General features: G+C 42.4%; 1 protein-coding gene across 2 annotated transcripts in view; it reads right to left on the bottom strand.

Moving 5' to 3' along the window:
* APLF (aprataxin and PNKP like factor) overlaps positions 1-19,295 on the bottom strand; it is a 401,298-nt gene that overhangs the window by 233,281 nt on the left and 148,722 nt on the right. The window lies entirely within an intron of this gene.

Consider the following 19,295-nt stretch of genomic DNA (forward strand, 5'->3'; position numbering starts at 1 on the left):
TTTAAAAAGAGTAAACATAGTTGATTAATATTAAATGGCTTCAGCCAAACACTAACCAGGAGTGAAAGAAAAGTTTTTGTGTTATCATTCATATTCTCTGAAAAATAGCCAAGAAGTCATAAATTCTGCCAGGGAATGTTATTAGCACAACTGTATATCTCCAAGTCTTGATTGTAAAATGGGACCCATTTCTAGGCAGCTTTGCATAGAATACAAGTCATACCTGGACAGCAATTATTGAACTGTGCAGTGACACAGAACAAATGTAAACAATAAGCCCCATAAAGAATGCAATGCTAATGTGTACACAAACCCACTCTAGGGAGAAAGTTATTTATGGATAAGATGGAGAGACAATCAAAGGCCACCTCCAAGGAGAGACGCAAACATACTCTATGAAAGAACAGAAAGTTTTCAAAGGCCACGTGGGATTTCAGCATCAATACGTCCTTGCTAAGTCAATAACCTTCTTTGAGTAACAGTCTCTGCGGACTTGTAAAATATAGCGTGTTATTTTATGGCATATAACCATCTACTTGCACCAGTAAGCAGATTAACTCAACTGCAAAATTGAGAAATAAATCCAGTATATGAGGTGTGTCCTCATTTAATTTAATAAATAATCATTTCAATATCTAAAAGAACTACACAAAACACAAAAAACACAATTCAATAGCACAAGCTTGAGATTCAATTTGGAAGCCAATTTCCAAAAGATTCTCACTTAAAGTGGTATTAAGCCCAAAAGCAAACATTTTTTATTTTGCAGCTTACCAATTCCAAAGTCTGATGGCTGCACTTGTTTTCTCTTTTCAGCTTTCTTTCTTCTATTTTTATCTGGTGATACAGCCAGCAAGTCTGTTTTTCAAAAGCACAAGCTCTCCAGCTGAATGTATCAGTTTACAGGGATGAGACCAACCATTTAACACTGGCAGGGATGCATAAAATTACCGGCTTTTATTTATTCATGTAAAACCTTTATCCCAAAAGGAAAGAAAAAAACGTTGCTGTAACTGATTAGAAAGTGTAAGCTGTAGTTTATTAGTGTATTTAAATCTTTAACACAACCCTCCCCTCAGATCTGACAATGCTGCTGTGCCTCCTGTACTCATTCATCCTGAGTGGAGTCTCACTAATACCGGAGGTATGTTACTGACTGTAGGGAGTATAAAGCACCTAGTGTTAAGGCAGCCTATTGAATAAATGGGCTGCCTAATGTACCACAATAGACCAACAGAATGCACATTGGTGCCTTACCATGAGTTGTGGTCTGCTGCAAGGCAGGTATATTGGGAAGGTGTGTTGGGGTGCCATTCAGAATGAATAGTACCCTATCGTACCCAAGTGTGTTACCATGGATTATGGTAATACATGCTTTACCACAGCACACTAGTGTAAATGGACCTGAAATTATTTATGCATTCACTCACACAGAGGCAGGAATGTTTAGTATCATATTCCAAATAAATGAATGAGATACCCCAATGGAAATTCAAATTAAGTTTTTTTACATTTCATATAACTTTTAAAAACATTGAATTATTGGGCCTTGCTCACACTGGTGCATTTAAAGTGTCACTAAACCCACAACAGTAAAATCTGTATATGCAGTAAAGCATACTTGTTATAATCACTGTGGAACCTAAGGGGTTAATCCTCCGCATTGTGTAAAAAAGTCTGTTTGATCCTGTCTTATCTGATCCCTACCATCTTCCACTGTCCCCAAACCATCTGCTGATAGTACAGAGCCTTGGGGACAAACTGCACATGCTCACTTTGGTGTGTATTGATAGAAAGTTTTTTCTTTTTTCTTGGGAAAGTGCATGTGATCAGCACAGGGCCAATCAGCACTGTCCAGACAGAGGGTCAGGGGTCCTGCAGCCTCACAGAATAATCCGGGGAGAATAAAAACTCCTCCTTCAAGCTTTAACCAAACACTGCTATATACTGCTGATGAGAAAGGGCATTTAGCAGTTTATATTTACTAAAATAATTGAATTTCCATGTTCTGTGTACTGTGTGAGACCAACTATAGTGAATGCAGGGTCCTGGGTTTAGTAACACTTTAGGCCTACATCCATGCAAGGGCCGTGCTTGCCCAAATGGAATACAAAGTTGTTTCTTGCATCAGAAGGTAGGTAGTTCAATTCATGTCTACTGTGGTGTAGAGGCTGCATGGACACAGCTGCTGCTCCCAATTTGACATCCAAATGGGTGTGTATCCCTGAAGTCCCGGAACACCTGTGCATCCCATGTGGACATACATGGCCCTCACGTTGGTGTACGCTTAAGTATGCCCGCAAACTGCTCTACGGACTGAAGTCCCACTCCGATACAAACATCACAGTGAGGGATTGTTCACGTGTGTGGATTATGAAGAACGAAGCAATGGTCACAAAATGCTCCTATAGCATTTATGATGTGTTTATGCCATGGTTGTTGTTGCATTTATGAAGAGTTGAGTTATGAAGAGAATGCTTGATAAATACCCATGGAAGCGTTGCTTTTCTAGGGATGTGAGGAAATTATCAATTTTTTTTAAAATAACAAACATGTTATACTTACCTCCACTGTGCAGCTCGTTTTGCACAGAGTGGCCCCGAACATGGTCTTCTGGGGTCCCTCGGCGGCTGTCTCTGCTTCTTCCCGCAGGTACTTCTCACGTTCATGCGAGCTCCCTCGCATGGTGAGAAGCACTTGCCGCTCACTGTATCACTCGGCCCCGCCCCCGGCGCGCGGTGTCATTGGATGTGATTGACAGCAGTGCGAGCCAATGGCTGCGCTGCTTTCAATCCATCTACTCTAGCCAAACAGCGGCCAGGCTGAGAGGCAAAGAGGATTTCGGAGGCAAGCGCGGGACTTTTCGAGGGGTCAGGTAAGTAAAACAGGGGGGCTGGGGGTGCCGGCACTGTCAAAGAATGCATTAAGGTGAAAAAATATTTATCTTTACAACCCCTTTAGGTTGTGATGCGATAGCAAGATGGATTCCTATACCTTTGCTGAAACAAAAAGCTTATTAAGTAATGCTCAATGCTTCTGCTCCTGCCTGGCTTGATGCTTTTGCCTGCACACAGATGGAAATGGAGTTACCACACAGCTGTTCTGTACAGGCAGGAAGTGACTGGAACTGCTCTGTCCTAGTACTCTATCATTTCCTAGTGCATTCTGAGATACAGGAACCTCCACAGCCTCTCCCCCACCCCAATGCCAAGCTAACAGCCCAGATAACACTTTATAAATGCTGTACTAACATGTCATAAATGCCTTGGTTTGGCCATACCTATGTTATCATTGTGAAGTACAGAAGTACACAATCCTTTGAGCAGCTAATTTTATCCCTGCTGTTTTCTCTCATTTATAGTCCATAAAGGTACATTATAACACTAATGCAATTCTAATGCCACGTACACGATTGGAATTTTGGTCGGAAAAAACTCTGATGGTTTTCCAGACAGAAATCCAACAGGATTTCACTCAAGGTGTCTTGCATACACACGGTCACACCAAATTCCGACCGTCAAGATCGCAGTCAAGTACAACGCATATGACGGGACTAGAAAAAGGAAGTTAAATAGCCAGTAGCCAATAGCTTCCATCGCATAGTTGAATCTGAGCATGCGTGAGTTTTTGCGTGTCGGAATTGCATACACACAATCCGAATTTCCGATAGAAAGTTTTTCCTGAAAAATTGAGAACATGCTCTCAAATTTTTGCTGGCGGGAATTCGGCCAGCTAAAATCCGATGGAGCATACACACTGTCACATTTTCTGTCCTTTGCTGGCCAAAAATTCTGATTGCGTGTAAGCGGCATTACAGTTTTTTTCAGTACATTATCAAGTATATCAAAATACTTTTTTTTTAACCGTTTACTATTTTCGACAAAGGTATAATTTGCAATCTTAATATACAGTGTGTGTGTGTGTGTATTACAATGTCACATGAATAAATTAAAAAGCATGCAAAGAGTGGACCATAACAAGCCAATGCGTATTGTACATGATCCAAAATCTACTTTTTTATTCTTTTAGTTAATTTAATCAGCTTGCTTTGTAATAAACACATACATATACATATGTGTCATTTCAGTTCAAAGCAGGCATGTCCAAAGTCTGGCTCCAAACGGCCCACCTGGGGATTTGGACATGTATATCTTTTGTGGCCCCCAACGAATCTCCGAGCGCTGGGGGGGGGGGGGGGGCACAAAAGATATACATGCTGGCTGTATTGGAGGGGACAGGGAGGAGGCGGGACATGTGCTGTACATACAGGAGAATTTGCACGCAGCCTCTGTAATAAGAAGTCCCGTCTCCTGTGCTGCCATTGGATGACTGTTCTGTCCATCATAGGAGGCGGGCTTTGTATTAAAGAGGCCACAGAGAAAACAGATTCTCCTGTATGTAATCTATTGGTGCTCATCCCGCCCCCTCCCTGTCCCCTCCGAGGTTGAAGATGGGTATCAATCAGGCTCCACTGATGGCAATGGTGGGTCTGCATGCCTGGCAATAAGTGTGCTTCATTCCTGGCAATAGGAGTGCTACATTCCTGGCAATGGGGGTGCTGCATTCCTGGCAATGGTAAGGCATGGCAATGGTAAGGCTGCATCATGGCAATGTGGGTCTGCATTTATGGCAACGGTGGGTCTACATTCATGGCAACGGTGGGGCTGCAGATGAGCACTAATTAGGCTGCATTCATGGGCATTGACCCTTATTTTGCTTCACAATTCTTTGTTTAAAATTTTATTTTTTTCCTGAAACTTCCCTCTTAAAGTGAAGGTGCATGTTATACGCCGATATCCAAATACCATGCCCAGGCTCATCTCTTGACCACACACAGCCATAAAGGCAAGAGAATTCTTGTTGGGCAGTGTATTAGTGCTCAGACGAACACACTTAGACCGCATTGACCGAATTGTAAAGGTTCAAAGAATGTCAGGCAAAATGGTCGGCCCTCATGCACGTTCACTTTATCAAATCTGGCCCTTTTTCAAAAAAGTTTGGACACACCTGGTTTAAGGGATCAGACTTCCAAAATCTATTCTGTAAGAACACAAGCAGTCCAGTTAAACACATTACAAGAATCGATCATTATGACAAGCAACAATTTTTTTTGTGCAAAGATAAGCAAAGTGCTATAAATGGTAAATGACTATGAAGCATGGCATGAGTGAACCTTCTCAACTCCACAGAACGCAACTGAGGTCACAGTGTAAATTAATCCAATACACCAGGCAGCTTCTGCAGAAATTTCTCAGTTCATGTCAAGGACAATAAAACAGAGTTCTGGGTAAAGCAAAAGAGTAATGCCAGACCAGCAAACGGCTAATTCTATCCAGCAAAACTGCCGCTATGAGAAAATAAGATAACTTCATTTACCTTTACCTGCATTTGGGGTAGTGTTAATTTAAGCCTTACTGTATAACATCTTCCCCCAGCCAATCAAATTTTAAGTCTCCAAGGTAACATTGGTCAATGTCTTTTGGCATACACGTGGATACATTTTATCTACAACATACGGTATATTTGTGGCATTATAGAGGCTGAGTAGGACAGTTACACGATATTGTCAAAGGTATCGGGATACATGCACATGAACTTTAATGGCATCCCAGTCTTAAGCCTCGTAGACACGGTACGATTGTTGGCCAACCGAGTATCTGATTTTTGTCAAAAGGGAGTGTGCCAGTGTTTTGCATACTAACGTTACACAATTGTCGTGCCACAAACACAAACATAGTGACTTACTACGAGGAACTTCAGCACACGAGTGCCACCCTTTGGGCCCCTTCTACTAATTTTGTGTTTGGTGAGCATCAATTCCGAGCATGTGTTTTTGTACTTTTGACTTTTGTGTGACGGATTTGTGTACTGACCATACAAAAATCAGACATCAAGCCGTTAACCACAAAAAATTTACTAGCCTGTCATCCAACATTTGTTGGCCGAAAATTGGACAATTGTCAAAAGAAGCAAACTAACGGTAAGATTTTAGGACAACAGTCTGTCAACAGACAATTCCCTGCCAACAATTGAACTGTGTGTTCGAGGATTTAGTCTGTAGGCTTCAATATTGAGTTTGTCAACCCTTTGCAGCTATAACAGCTTCAACTCTTCTGGGAAGGTTGTCCACAAGGTTTAGAAGTGTGTCTATGGGAATGTTTGACCATTCTTCCAGAAGCGCATTTGTGAGGTCAGGCACTGATGTTGAAGCAAAGGCCTGTGTCTCACAGTCTCCGCTCTAATTCATCCCAAAGGTGTTCTATCGGGTTGAGGTCAGGACTCTTTCCAGGGCAGTCAATTTCCCCCCACCCCAAACTCGCTCATCCATGTCTTTATGGACCTTGTTTTGTACACTGGTGTGCAGTCATGTTGGAACAAGAAGGGGCCATCCCAAAACTGTTCCTACAAAGTTGGGAGCATGAAATTGTCCAAAATGTCTTGGTATGCTGAAGCCTTAAGAGTTCCCTTCACTAGAACTAAGGGGACAAGCCCAACCCCTGAACACCATAATCCCCCCTCCACCAAATGATTTGGACCAGTGCACAAAGCAAGGTCCATAAAGACATGGATGAAATAGTTTGGGGTGGAATAACTTGACTGGCCTACACAGAGTCCCAAGTGATCAGCGGGATTCTCAGGCTCCGGGGGACAGATGCAGAATCGGACCAATGCTGTATCCATTTAGGTAAGAATGATTCTTTAAAAAAAAAAACATACAACTCTTTTAAAAATTACTTCCTTTCCTCTGTCTACTCTTCCTTGAACACCAAAACTACCTAAAACTGTCACATATGACGGTACGAAACTGTCAAGGCTTTTATGACTTTGGCGCTGAACTGTTTATAGGGGCCATGCTGCTAGAAACATGTTGTAAATGCTTTACTGAATTCTTCTCATAATGTTTTGGGGTCTGAGACACTAAAGGCTCATACACACGATCAGATTTTCTGCAGTCAAAGCATCAGACTTTTGTCCGAAGGGCATGTGCCGTGAATTTGTCTTGTATACAAATGGTACACAATTGTCAGCCAACAAACATGAACGTAATGACTTACTATGTTGAATTTCAGCTCTTGAGTGGCACCCTTTGGGCACCTTCTGCTAATGTCATGTTTGCTGAGCACTGATTCCGAGCATGTGTGTTTGTACTTTGGACTTTTGTGTGTACACACGATAGGAAAATATGACAACAGACTGTTGTCCGCCAAAAATTTACTAGCTTGCCATCAAACATTTGTTGGCGGAAAGTTGGCCAACAATTGTCTGATGGAGCATACCAATGGTCGGATTTTAGGCAGTCTGTCATCACACTATTCCCTGCCGAAAATCTGATCATGTGTACGAGGCTTAATACTGCTTACCAGCATATCTGTGCTTTTGGAAAATTGCTTTCATAGGAGTCTGACAGGCTGTATGCAGTTTTGCTACTTGGCAGCAAAGCTAACAACTTTTCAGTTTCAATTTTTTTTTTTAGATAATATAACTTCAGTCAAAACTTTTTTTAAATGTTTTGGAAAAACTAGGGAAGGGTTAGACGCTCTACCAGTTTTTTATTTTGCTGTCTTGAGGTTTTGGAAGCCCTCTTTCACACGACCGTTCTGATCAGGTCCACCTGTCAATTTTTCAAATGGACATGATGAGATGGCTCATTCACTCCTATGGACCAGCAAGTGTAAACAGAAACAAGTTTGTTTAAACCCACCGGTCCACACGAGTAAATGGACCGTCCAATCAGGTACACCTAAAAAAAATGACAGACGGACCTGATCGGATCAGTCATTGCTGTTTTGAGGTTTTGTAAACCCCCTTTCATACGACTTTTCTGATCAGGTCCATCTGTCAGCTTTTCAGGTGGACCTGATCAGGCGGTTCATTCACTAGTATGGACTTGCAGGTGTAAACGGACTTGTGTCTGTTTTCCCCTGCCTACCTCCGATCCAATCTGGTCTCTGCTAAGAACAAAATTGAAGGGGATCTGTTCTCCGTCTGGGCAGATCGGATTGGAGGGCAGTCAGGTGTAAACAGACAGCAGAGTCCATTTACACTCAGCCGCCCATATAGCAGTGTGGGCTCTATCCATGTCCGCTCTGCAGACACTGTCCTGTCATCCATCCACTCTGCTCAGATCAGCGGACAGATCCCTTGCTGATCAAAATGGAGGGCACCCATGTGAAATGTTATTTGATACAACTTCCTGTTCTGTCCTGGTGACAACAATGTAACAAAGATAGGAAGTGAAGGAAAATCTCCAACGCAGATGCACATAGGAATGGAAAGCTGACATGGGCCCTAGCCTGTCCTTAAAGTGGAACTTTATGTACATATCTCCCAAACCCTCCCCCACCTCAGAATATACAACATAATTTAAATTTGTAACAAATCTATTCAAATGCCTCAAAAGAGTAGAATTCACAATAAAGTCACAGTCACATTACTGTTGCTTTCTTCTCATTTCTGGTTTCTCTGCTTATGAGTGGGTAGTTCCATTTCCTAATGCCAACGTCATCACTGCACGCACTTGCCCAGGACTACATTTCCCAGAATTAATTTGGTGTTGGGCAACTCAGTGGGCTAAACAATAAACTTTAGAGAGCATCATGTCAGTGATTACATCACCCTTACAGTTTCTGGAAGACAGTAGTGAAAACTGACAGGGGTTTTACCCTTCCCCACACTATCCAATATAATTAATTAAATTAATTACATTTGGTTGGAGTTACAATTTAAAGGCTTACCTTACTGCAAGAACCACATACATGTACTGTAACAGTCGTACGCTATGCATATGTAAGCAGAACTTTGCACACACATGTCCTGCTCTCAGGTCCCTGATGTTTTGCCAAGACCTTCTCCAATTTATGTACATAGTCTACCTAGGTTATTTTATCTCCCGGAGCCTCTTCATACACATCTAATCAATGTGTTTATCAGGCCAATTCCAGCGCCGCACACGTTAAAAAAAAAAAAAAAAAACATTATTTTCAGATATCTGTACAAACATACAAAAGGGAAAAAATAATGTATTTGTTAATGTGTTGCTGTATTTGTTGTGTTTGTGTGTTTTGAAGTCCCTATTTCTTTGAATTATTGAATGTAATTGCCATGTGAATTGTTGGCCAACTGGAGTTTAGAATTCTTTGTCAAAAAAGACATCAAAATAAATCTATTATTTGAAGATTGAAGAGAGATGCAGGGTGTAAAAAGGAATTTGTTTTCTTTTTTTACTAGGCAATGGTCATCTGGTTGCATTCTGCTGTGATTTTAGACAGTGTGTTTTAAGTAACTCTTTCTGTAGTTTGATGGTGCGATTGCTTTGTTTCTGAAGTCTAGTATATAATAATTCCATTCAGGTAGCCATCTGCCGCTTTTCCTTTTTTATTTTGATCAAGGCCAGTTATATATGCCCAGTACTTTCACATTGTGTGCTTTTGCAAACTAGCCATGAAGCTTTCCTATATAAAAAAAAATGTAATTTCTTTGTGACCTAAAATTCTATTATACAGTTGTAAGTTTACATACCCTGGCAGAATTTATGATTTTTTTAGCCATTTTACAGGGAATATGAATAACACAAAAACTTTTCACTCATGGTTAGTGTTTGGCTGAAGCCCTTTATTAACAATCAACTGTGTTTACTCTTTTTAAATCATAATCACAACAGAAACTACCAAAATGAATCTGATCAAAAGTTTTCATACCCTGGTGATTTTGGCCTGATAACACACATACAAGTTGACACAAAGGGGTTTGAATGGCTATTAAAGGTAACCATCCTCACCTGTGATCTGTTTGCTTGTAATTAGTGTGTGTGTGTGTGTGTGTGTGTGTGTGTAAAAGGTCAAGGAGTTTTTGGACTCCTGACAGTGCCCTGCATCTTTCATCCAGTGCTGCACTGACGTTTCTGGATTCAGAGTCATGGGGAATGCAAAAGAATTGTCAAAGGATCTGCGGGAAAAGGTAGTTGAACTGTATAAAACAGGAAATAGATATAAAAAGATATTCAAGGAATTGAGAATGCCAATCAGCAGTGTTCAAACTCTAACCAAAAAGTTGAAAATGAGGGGTTCTGTTGAAACCAAACTACTGTCAGGTAGACCAACTAAAATTTCAGTCACAACTGCCAGGAAAATTGTTCAGGGAGCAAAGAAAAACCCACAAATAACTTCAGGTGAAATACAGGACTCTCTGAAAACATGTGGTGTAGCTGCTTCAAGATGCACAATAAGGAGGCACTTGAAGAAAGATGGGCTGCATGATTGAGTCGTGAGAAGAAAGTCATTACTACGCAAATGTCACAAAGTATCCCACTTACAATACGCCAAACAGCCAACAGAGACAAGTCTCAAACCTTCTGGCACAAAGTCATTTAGAGTGATGAGACCAAAATTGAACTTTTTGGCCACAACCATAAACACTACATTTGGAGAGGAGTTAACAAGGCCTATGATGAAAGGTACGCCATTCCTACTGTGAAACACAGAGGTGGATCACTGATGTTTTGCCAAAACCTTCTCCAATTTATGTACATATTCTACCTAGGTTCTTTTATCTCCCGGAGCCTCTTCATACACCTCTAATCAATGTGTTTCTCAGGACAACTCCAATGCTGCACGTGTTAAAAAACAAAACAAAACATCATTTTCAGATATCTGTACAGACATAAAAAAGGGAAAAAGGGAATTTATTTTTTAATGTGTTGCTGTATTTGTTGTGTGTTTGTGTGTTTTGAAGTCCCTATTTCTTTGAATTATTGAATGTAATTGCCATGTGAATTGTTGGCCAACTGGAGTTCAGCATTCTTTGTCAAAAAAGACATCAAAATAAATGTATTATTTGAAGATTGAAGAGAAATGCAGGGCGTAAAAAGGAATTTGTTTTCTTTTTTAATAGACAATGGTCGCCTGGTTGCATTCTGCTGTGATTTTAGACAGTGTGTTTTAAGCAACTATTTCTGTAGTTTGATGGTGCTACTGCTTTGTTTCTGAAGTCTAGTAAATAATAATTCCATTCAGGTAGCCATGTGCCGCTTTTCCTTTTTTATTTTGATCAAGATCAAGGCCAGTTATATATGCCCAGTACTTTCACATGGTGTGCTTTTGCGAACTAGCCATGAAGCTTTCCAATATAAAAAATAATTAAATCTCTTTGTGACCTCAAATTTTACTATACAGTTGTGCCCATAAGTTTACATACCCTGGCAGAGTGATTTCTTGTCCATTTTTCAGAGAATATGAATGATAACGCAAACATACTTCCTTCACTCATTGTTAGTGTTTGGCTGAAGCCATTTATTATTAATAAACTGTGTTTACTTTTATTTTAAATCACAATGACAACAGAAACTACCCAAATGACCCTGATCAAAAGTTTACATACCTTGGTGATCTTGGCCTGATAACATGCACACAAGTTGACACAAAGGGGTTTGAATGGCTATTAGGCTTCATGCACACTGGACGTTTTTGGACATTTTTTACAGCAGCTGTTTTTGGTTTCATACATTATTTTTTTTTTTCTAAAGTCGATAAACTCCCCATCGTGTTATCCTATGTGTCAATGCAGACATAGGCTGTTATCAGCAGTTTTTGGCTAGGGTGTTTTTTGGCTTTAAAAAACAAAACAAAACTAGTGGGTTCTGAGAGGAGTTTTTCAGCTGTTTTCAGTTAGTTTGAGGCCATGTCCTCGTATTCTTGATTTTGGTTTCATATTGAAAAAACTGTCCTTCTGAACCTTATTCATCCCCCTGATGTATTTAATGGTTTCAGTCATGTCTCCCCTTTCCCTTATTTCGTCCAGACTATACATATTGGGTTTCTAAAGTTGCTTTCGATATGTTTTATTCCCCAGACCTTCCATCATTTTATCCCTGGACTATCTTATCAATATCTTTTTGTAAATGAGGTCTCCAGAACTGGACACAGTATTAAGGATGTCTAACTAAAGATCTATATAGAGGAAGCAGAACCTCCTTCCTTCTGCTGGTGACCCCTCTAGTGATGCATCCTGAGAGTCTATTCACTTTCCCCACTGCCTGGTCACACGGTTTGCTCATTTTGCGATCACCTGAAAGAAGTACCGCCAAACCTTTTTCCTCTGTAATGCTGGTCAACACTGTACCCGCAATGTTGTACTCTTTCAAGGGATTTTTTTTCCCCTAGGTGCATTATTTTATACTTAGAAACATTGAAAATGTAGAAGGTAGTGCTAGCAGAAACAAGCAATCTGGCATCAGAAATACACAGCAGATGTCCTACTTTATATAAATGCCCATGAGGGCAAATAATCCAAATCAATCAGAATGTATCCTAGAGGTGGCTACAAACTATCAGCATATCCATTAGCTCCAATATGCCAATGGACTTTTTGACTGTTCTCAATGGCTTTCCTTTGCAGTCCCAACAGGTAAATGTTACTACTAATCTATTTACAAAGGGAGATGAGGAGGGTAATAGGTGGTTCTTTAGTTCCAAACCACAACATCCCCGTGAGTAAGCTCCGTGGCGTGTTGTGAAATGCATTGTGGGTGTGGCCTGGTCTGAGTCCAGGCTGAGGTTGCCACTCCAGTCACCTCTCTAGATGTGCGACTTCTAGGGGCTACCCTTTTTTCCTTTGAACCACATCTAGCCTCAGCTGTCCACAAGTCTTTTTATATGTGAGGTGAATGATGTTCAAGGCTTACTTTATCACTTTTTCTATGGTGGGAGCCTGTTGACGAGCGTAATGGCTGAACGCAAATTTTCTGATTGATTCCTTTTTGTAGTGCAACATCCACCTGGCAATCAGTCATGCAGCTACTCAGGGACCCTCTTCCCTGCTGTACCAATCAATAACTGCCTCTTAAGATAATACACACACATACACACTGTACATACTGTACACAGAAAATGTAAAGATTGAAGTTTGTTTTTACTTTTGAAGTCAAACTGGGATAAGATCTACATTTTAATTATTTTTCTCTTCTTACAAGAGAACTTAAAAAAAATGTAGCTCTGCATAGAAACCAATCAGCTTCCAGGTTTTTTTTTTTGTCAAAGCTTAATTAAACAAGCTGAAAGTGGTTCTAAAGGCAGACATTTTTTTTTAATTAAAAAAAAACAAAACATAAAAAAAACAAACAAAAAAAAAAACTTTAGTATCATTTGGAGTTAGAAGCTTATTGGCTACCTTGCTGCTCCAAATTTTGCCCTCTCCAGTTTTAGTAAATCGACCCCAGCATGTCCCTGCTTGTCAGTGGAGACAGACTGAATTTTCTTTCATGTAAAATTGTTCTGAGCAGCCTTCAGTCTGTCCAAGGCCTGCTCTAAACAAACACCTAGAAAAGGTAAGAAATGATTTTATAAAAAATATTTTGGGCATGCTGTGTAAATGGAAACACATAGACATAGTGGGGTTTTTCTCAACTCTGACTGCAAAATTTGGAATGGACTATTTTGAACTATTATTATAACATTTAAGGTAATACTAGTTTCCATATTTCCATGAAAAAATTAGTTACATGTCAGTATTATCAAACACATTAATAATAGTAGGCATCAAAAGAAAACCCTTCTTTTTTTAAAGAATAAAACAATACTACTCCCAAGTTCCTTCATGCAATCCAAAGCCAAAGCAATAATAATAAGGTCTCTTAACACTAGGAACATTATGGATGCTTCACTCCATTACAGACTGTGGCGAATATATTGCTTATAACCAAACAGCCCCTGTCGGATTGACTTGCAGTAAGAAAGGATCATCAGAAAGGCACAACACAGTTCTGCAATATCAAGCAGAAACCATATGTGTTATATGTAATAAAGTTGCCCTTCCCCTACAGATACATTTATAATTTTAAGCTATAAACAATTGAGCTTTGATTGGGCATTGATACGATTGATGACTATTTATCTAATGCCGCGTACACACGTAGTGGACTATCCGGCGGACTTCCCGCCGGACTGTCCGCCGGACTTCCCGAACGGGCTACTTGCCCACACACGGCACTTTTTCAGCAGACTAATACGGCATACTAAGTCCGCGGGACTATCCGCCGTACTTTTGAAATGAACGGACTCACCCACACACGCGGAGGAAAGTCCGCTCATTTTGAGCACGTCTCCAGATAGGTGGGGCCCGCGAAGGAGACGTCACTGGCCCCACCACCTGGTATGGACTTAAAGGGGAACCCCAATGCCGAAAAAATACCCATTCACCTGTAAAAAAAAGTAAAAAAAAACACAACACACAAGGGTTAAAATAGTTTATTGCACAGCTCCGGGGGTCTTCCGTCTTCGGGGGTCTTCTCGCCAGACTCCTCCGCTATCTTCTTCTAGCTCTTTTGCTAGCGGAGGAGCCCGGCTTTCTTCCTCACTGCCGCCCTCTTCTTCCGACTTCGGGGGTCTTGTCCCCCTCTTCGGTTCTTCTTGCGAGGCCCCCACGCCTTCTTCTAGCTCTTTTACAGGCGGTGACCCGGTCTTCTGTCGCCGCTGTCATCGCCGCCTTCTGTTCTTCTCTTCAGATGTTGCCTCGTCGCATCCTCCGCTCACAATGGCACGGACACGACGTGCGGCAACTTATATAGGGACATCACCGGATGATGTCCCTGCCTATTATGATGTCACAGTCCCAGCATCCTCTGGGGGGCAGCCTCCTCATAGGGGGGCCAGTATCTGGGGGACCCCTTATTAAAGGGGGCTCCCGGATTCCGATAAGCCCCCCGCCCGCAGACCCCGACAACCAACGGCCAGGGTTGTGGGGAAGAGGCCCTTGTCCTCATCAACATGGGGACAAGGTGCTTTGGGGTGGGGGGGCTGCGCGCCCCCCCTTCCCCAAGGCACCCCCCATGTTGAGGGCACACGGCCTGGTACGGCTCAGGGGGGGGGGGGGGGCGCTCGCTCGTTCCCCCCCCTTTCCTGGCCGGCTGGGTAGCGTGCTCGGACAAGGGTCTGATGTGGACCTGGGGGGGACCCCACGCCGATTTTTTCAGCGTTGAGGTTCCCCTTTAAGTCCATACCAGGTGGCGGGGCCAGCGACGCATCCTTCGCGGGCCCCGCCTACCTGGCGACGTGCTCAAAATGAGCGGACTTTTCTCCGGGCGGGAAAAGTCCGTTCATTTCAAAAGTACGGCAGACTGGCATACGGACGGCCGGATTGTCCGCCGAAATGCAAGTCCGGCAGGAAGATTGGAGTGCAAAAATACTTTCTAAGTCCGCTGTACTTTCGGGTAAAAAAAAGTCCGCCGGAGGCTACACACAGGGGGATTGTCCGGCGGACTTGAGTTTGCCGGACTTTTCCACTCGATTGTTTGATCGTGTGTACGCGGCATTACATGCATTATTAAAACTATAGTTCTCCTTTAAACACCTTTTCATGACATGTATGTCTTCAAAATACCATAACATTTCCTTACAACTGTATTCATTAGTGCATCTGATTCTTGGATAACACCTACTTTTGCAAATAATTTTACATTTAAATCCACAGAAGCTTTACAAAATGTATGGAAATGTATAGGGTTTCCTTTGATCTGTTAGGTCCATTCCTTAGTGACTGTTTAACAATTATTATTATACAGGATTTATATGGCGCCAATAGTTAATGCAGCGCTTTACATTATAAAGGAAGACAATACAGCAACAATACATTTCAATACAAGAGGGTTAGGAAGGCTCCTGCGAGCTTACAATCTAATCTAAAAAGTAATAACTGTGAGGGATGAACTGATGGGAGAAATAGATGATTTAGTTCTTAGCTGAAAGCAGAATAGAGATGAAGACATTCGTTTTCAGGGATCACCTAAAAGTGGACAGAGTAGGAAATAGCTGAACAGATTGGGGTAGTGAGTTCCAGAGGCTGTGTGTGACACGTCACTGATCACCGCTCCCGATTACAGGGAGCTGTGATCAGTGACAGTGTCATTAGGCAGAACGGGGAGATGCTTGTTTACATTAGCATCTCCCCGTTCTTCCTCACCGTGAGATGATCGCGGTTATCCTTGCGGATATCGAGTCCGTGGGACCCACGATCATGGTCACGGAGCGCCCGCAAGCCGCCTCTTAAAAGGCAACGTACAGATATGTGATTCTGCCTGTACGTGCCCTTCTGCCACAGTATATCTGCGCAAGTCGGTCGGCAAGCGGTTAACCACTTGACCTCCGGAAGATTTACCCCCTTCATGACCAGGTCATTTTATGCGATACAGCACTGCGTTACTTTAACTGACAATTGTGTGGTTGTGCGACACTGTACCCAAACAAAACGTATGTCCTTTTTTCCTACAAATAGAGCTTTCTTTTGGTGGTCTTCGATCACCTCTGTTTTTTTAATTTTTTGCGCTTAAACAATTTTTTCTTTTTAACTTTAAATTCTCTTTATTTATTTTTATTCTATAATACAAATTTTGATGCTAAAAAATATACACCATATAAACATAGAACAATAAAATTGGGTTAAACAGTTATCTTCCATACTTTCTACCTTATTTTGTCTCGTAGCTTCTTATGTATTTACATAATACACCCTTTTAACTCCCATCCGCCCTCCCTCCCCTAACCCTTCCCCCCCCCCCCCCGCCCACCTCTGAATTTCTTACATGCTAAGTTAAACAATATCTCCTTTGTTCTATCTCCAGATGTTTCACTCTACGGTGTTCAACTGAACTTATTGTTTATCCTGTATCTCTCCCACTGTTATTGGTCAAGCGGATACCCTATTTTATTCAGCCAAGGTCTCCATATTTTCTCAAATCCTCTAATATTTCCCCTACGTATATATACGGTCTTCTCCCTCCACACTAGATCATTAATAACCTGGGTCCATTCACCCAGAAGAGGTGCTCTCTCGGACTGCCATTTCTGCGCTATCAATTTACGTGCTTGAAATAAACAACGTATAACTGCACGGGTAATATTCTTCTGTTCCCCCAAGCTTCCCCTATATCCTAATATACATGTTTTAGGGTCTTGATCCAGCTTGGTCCCAAATATCCTATTTATAGTTTCGACTATGCCTTCCCAATACCGAAACAGCTTTGGGCACCTCCACATCATGTGTATAAGATCTTCAAAACCTTGGCATCTGGGGCAGTTAGCGTCTGTCCTCTTTCCAAAAGAGTACAGCCTCTTAGGGGTAAAATAAGCCCTATAAATCAGCATCAGATGTGATACTTTCTGTGATGGAGAAACAGATATCGATGGGCCCAATTCCAATATTCTCCTCCACTGTTCTTCTGTGATTCCTCCTATATCTTCTTCCCATTTCTTTTTTAATTTTACTAATCCGAGCTCCGTATCAGGGCTTTTACATAAAAATTCATATATGGTGGATATAAATCCCCTAGACTTGTCTAATTTAAGTATCTTCTGGGGCAAAGATATCTTATCCCACTCAGGTATCTGTGGGCCGAACTGCGCTGTCAAAGCATGCCGAATCTGTAAATAACGAAAAAATGTCTGCTGTGGTAAATTATATTCCCTTTTTAGGTCCATGAAGGTCTTCAAAGTTCTACCATCGTATAATTGGCGCAGCCTGGTTATACCTTTCTTCTCCCATATGCTAATTTTCCCAATTAATAATACCTCCTGTAGGTTATTATTATCCCACAAGGGTGTATATTCTGACCATCCTGTGCAGCCCGCCAACTTTTTTGCCGTTTTCCATACTTTGCTCATCATATTAATTATGGGATCCTTGCGCTGGAAAGAGCTTGCCTCCAGTGCTTCCACCAGTGTTTTATGTGGGGCTTCTGTCAGTATTGCTCTGCCGTACAAGTTACCTTCCCCCTCCTGATCACTACCCACCAGGTGCTGCAACTGCGCTGCCAGATAGTAATTCCTGGGGCAGGGTACCGCCAATCCCCCTCTGTCCGTTGGGAGCTGCAGTGCCCGGAGCCGGATCCTCGCCTGCCCTTTTTTCCAGATCAGCTCCCGAAAAAGGGTTTCAAACTTTTTAAACCACTTTCTACATATCCATATCGGGGCGTTATGTAGAACATATAATAGTTGTGGCAACCATATCATCTTTATCAAGCTACATCGACCTGCTACAGACAAAGGAAGCCGACTCCAGGCATCACAGCTCCGCTTGAATTTTCCCAATAACGGAACTATGTTTTTGTCAATGTACTGATCTAAATCTGTTGTTAAATACCGTATATACTCGAGTATAGGCCGACCCGAATATAAGCCGAGGCCCCCAATTTACCCCCAAAAAAACTGGCAAACTTATTGACTCGTGTATAAGCCGAGGGTGAGACATGCCTGTCCATCCCTGTGTGTGTGTCCATCCATCCCTGTGTGTCCGTCCGTCCCTGTGTGTCCGTCTATCCCTGTGTGTCCGTCCATCCATCCCTGTGTGTGTCCATCCATCCATCCATCCCTGTGTGTGTGTGTCTCCATCCATCCATCCATCCATCCCTGTGTGTGTGTGTCTCCATCCATCCATCCATCCCTGTGTGTGTGTGTCTCCATCCATCCATCCATCCATCCCTGTGTGTGTGTGTCTCCATCCATCCATCCATCCCTGTGTGTGTGTGTATCCATCCATCCATCCATCCGTGTGTGTGTGTGTATCCATCCATCCGTGTGTGTGTGTGTGTGTGTGTGTGTGTGTGTGTGTGTGTGTGTCCAGCCTACCTGTGTCCCGAGCCTTTGTCCCGAGCCTCCGTCCCGTGTCGTGCCTTGCCTTCGTCCCGTCCCGTCCCGTGCCGTGCCTTGCCTTGCCTCCGTCCCGTGCCCTCTTCGTCGGCGGCCATTGTAAAATTCAAAAGCCGCGCCTCCTCCTTCGCCTGTGATAGGCGGAACACTGAATTTCCCAGCAGCCTGTGTTCCGCCTATCACAGACGTCGTATCATCCTCGTCCGTAGTACGAGGATGATACGACGTCCGTGATAGGCGGAACACAGGCTGCTGGGAAATTCAGTGTTCCGCCTATCACAGGCGAAGGCGGAGCCGGAGGCGCGGCTTTTGAATCAGAATGGCCGCTGTCTGTCTGCTCGACACGCTGATCGAGCGGGCAGACAGCGATGACTCGAGTATAAGCCGAGGGGGGCACTTTCAGCCTCAAAAAAGAGGCTGAAAATCTCGGCTTATACTCGAGTATATACGGTATATACCAAGGTATTTCATTACATCTACCACCTCCAATTGCGGTATCCCCAATGCAGTCACAGCACCTGGGGTATCAACTTGGAGCAGCTCCGACTTCCCCCAGTTTATCGTCAGGCCCGTGAATCCTCCAAACTCTTCTACTAATTTAATTGCCTTCTCCAGGGATTGACCAGAATCCCCCAGGAAAACTTAAACAATTTAGACAAAAAA

Source organism: Lithobates pipiens, unplaced genomic scaffold (genome assembly GCF_037356315.1).
Source record: "Lithobates pipiens isolate NorthernLeopardFrog02 unplaced genomic scaffold, aLitPip1_a1.2 Scaffold_18, whole genome shotgun sequence".
Taxonomy (NCBI): Eukaryota; Metazoa; Chordata; class Amphibia; order Anura; family Ranidae; genus Lithobates; species Lithobates pipiens.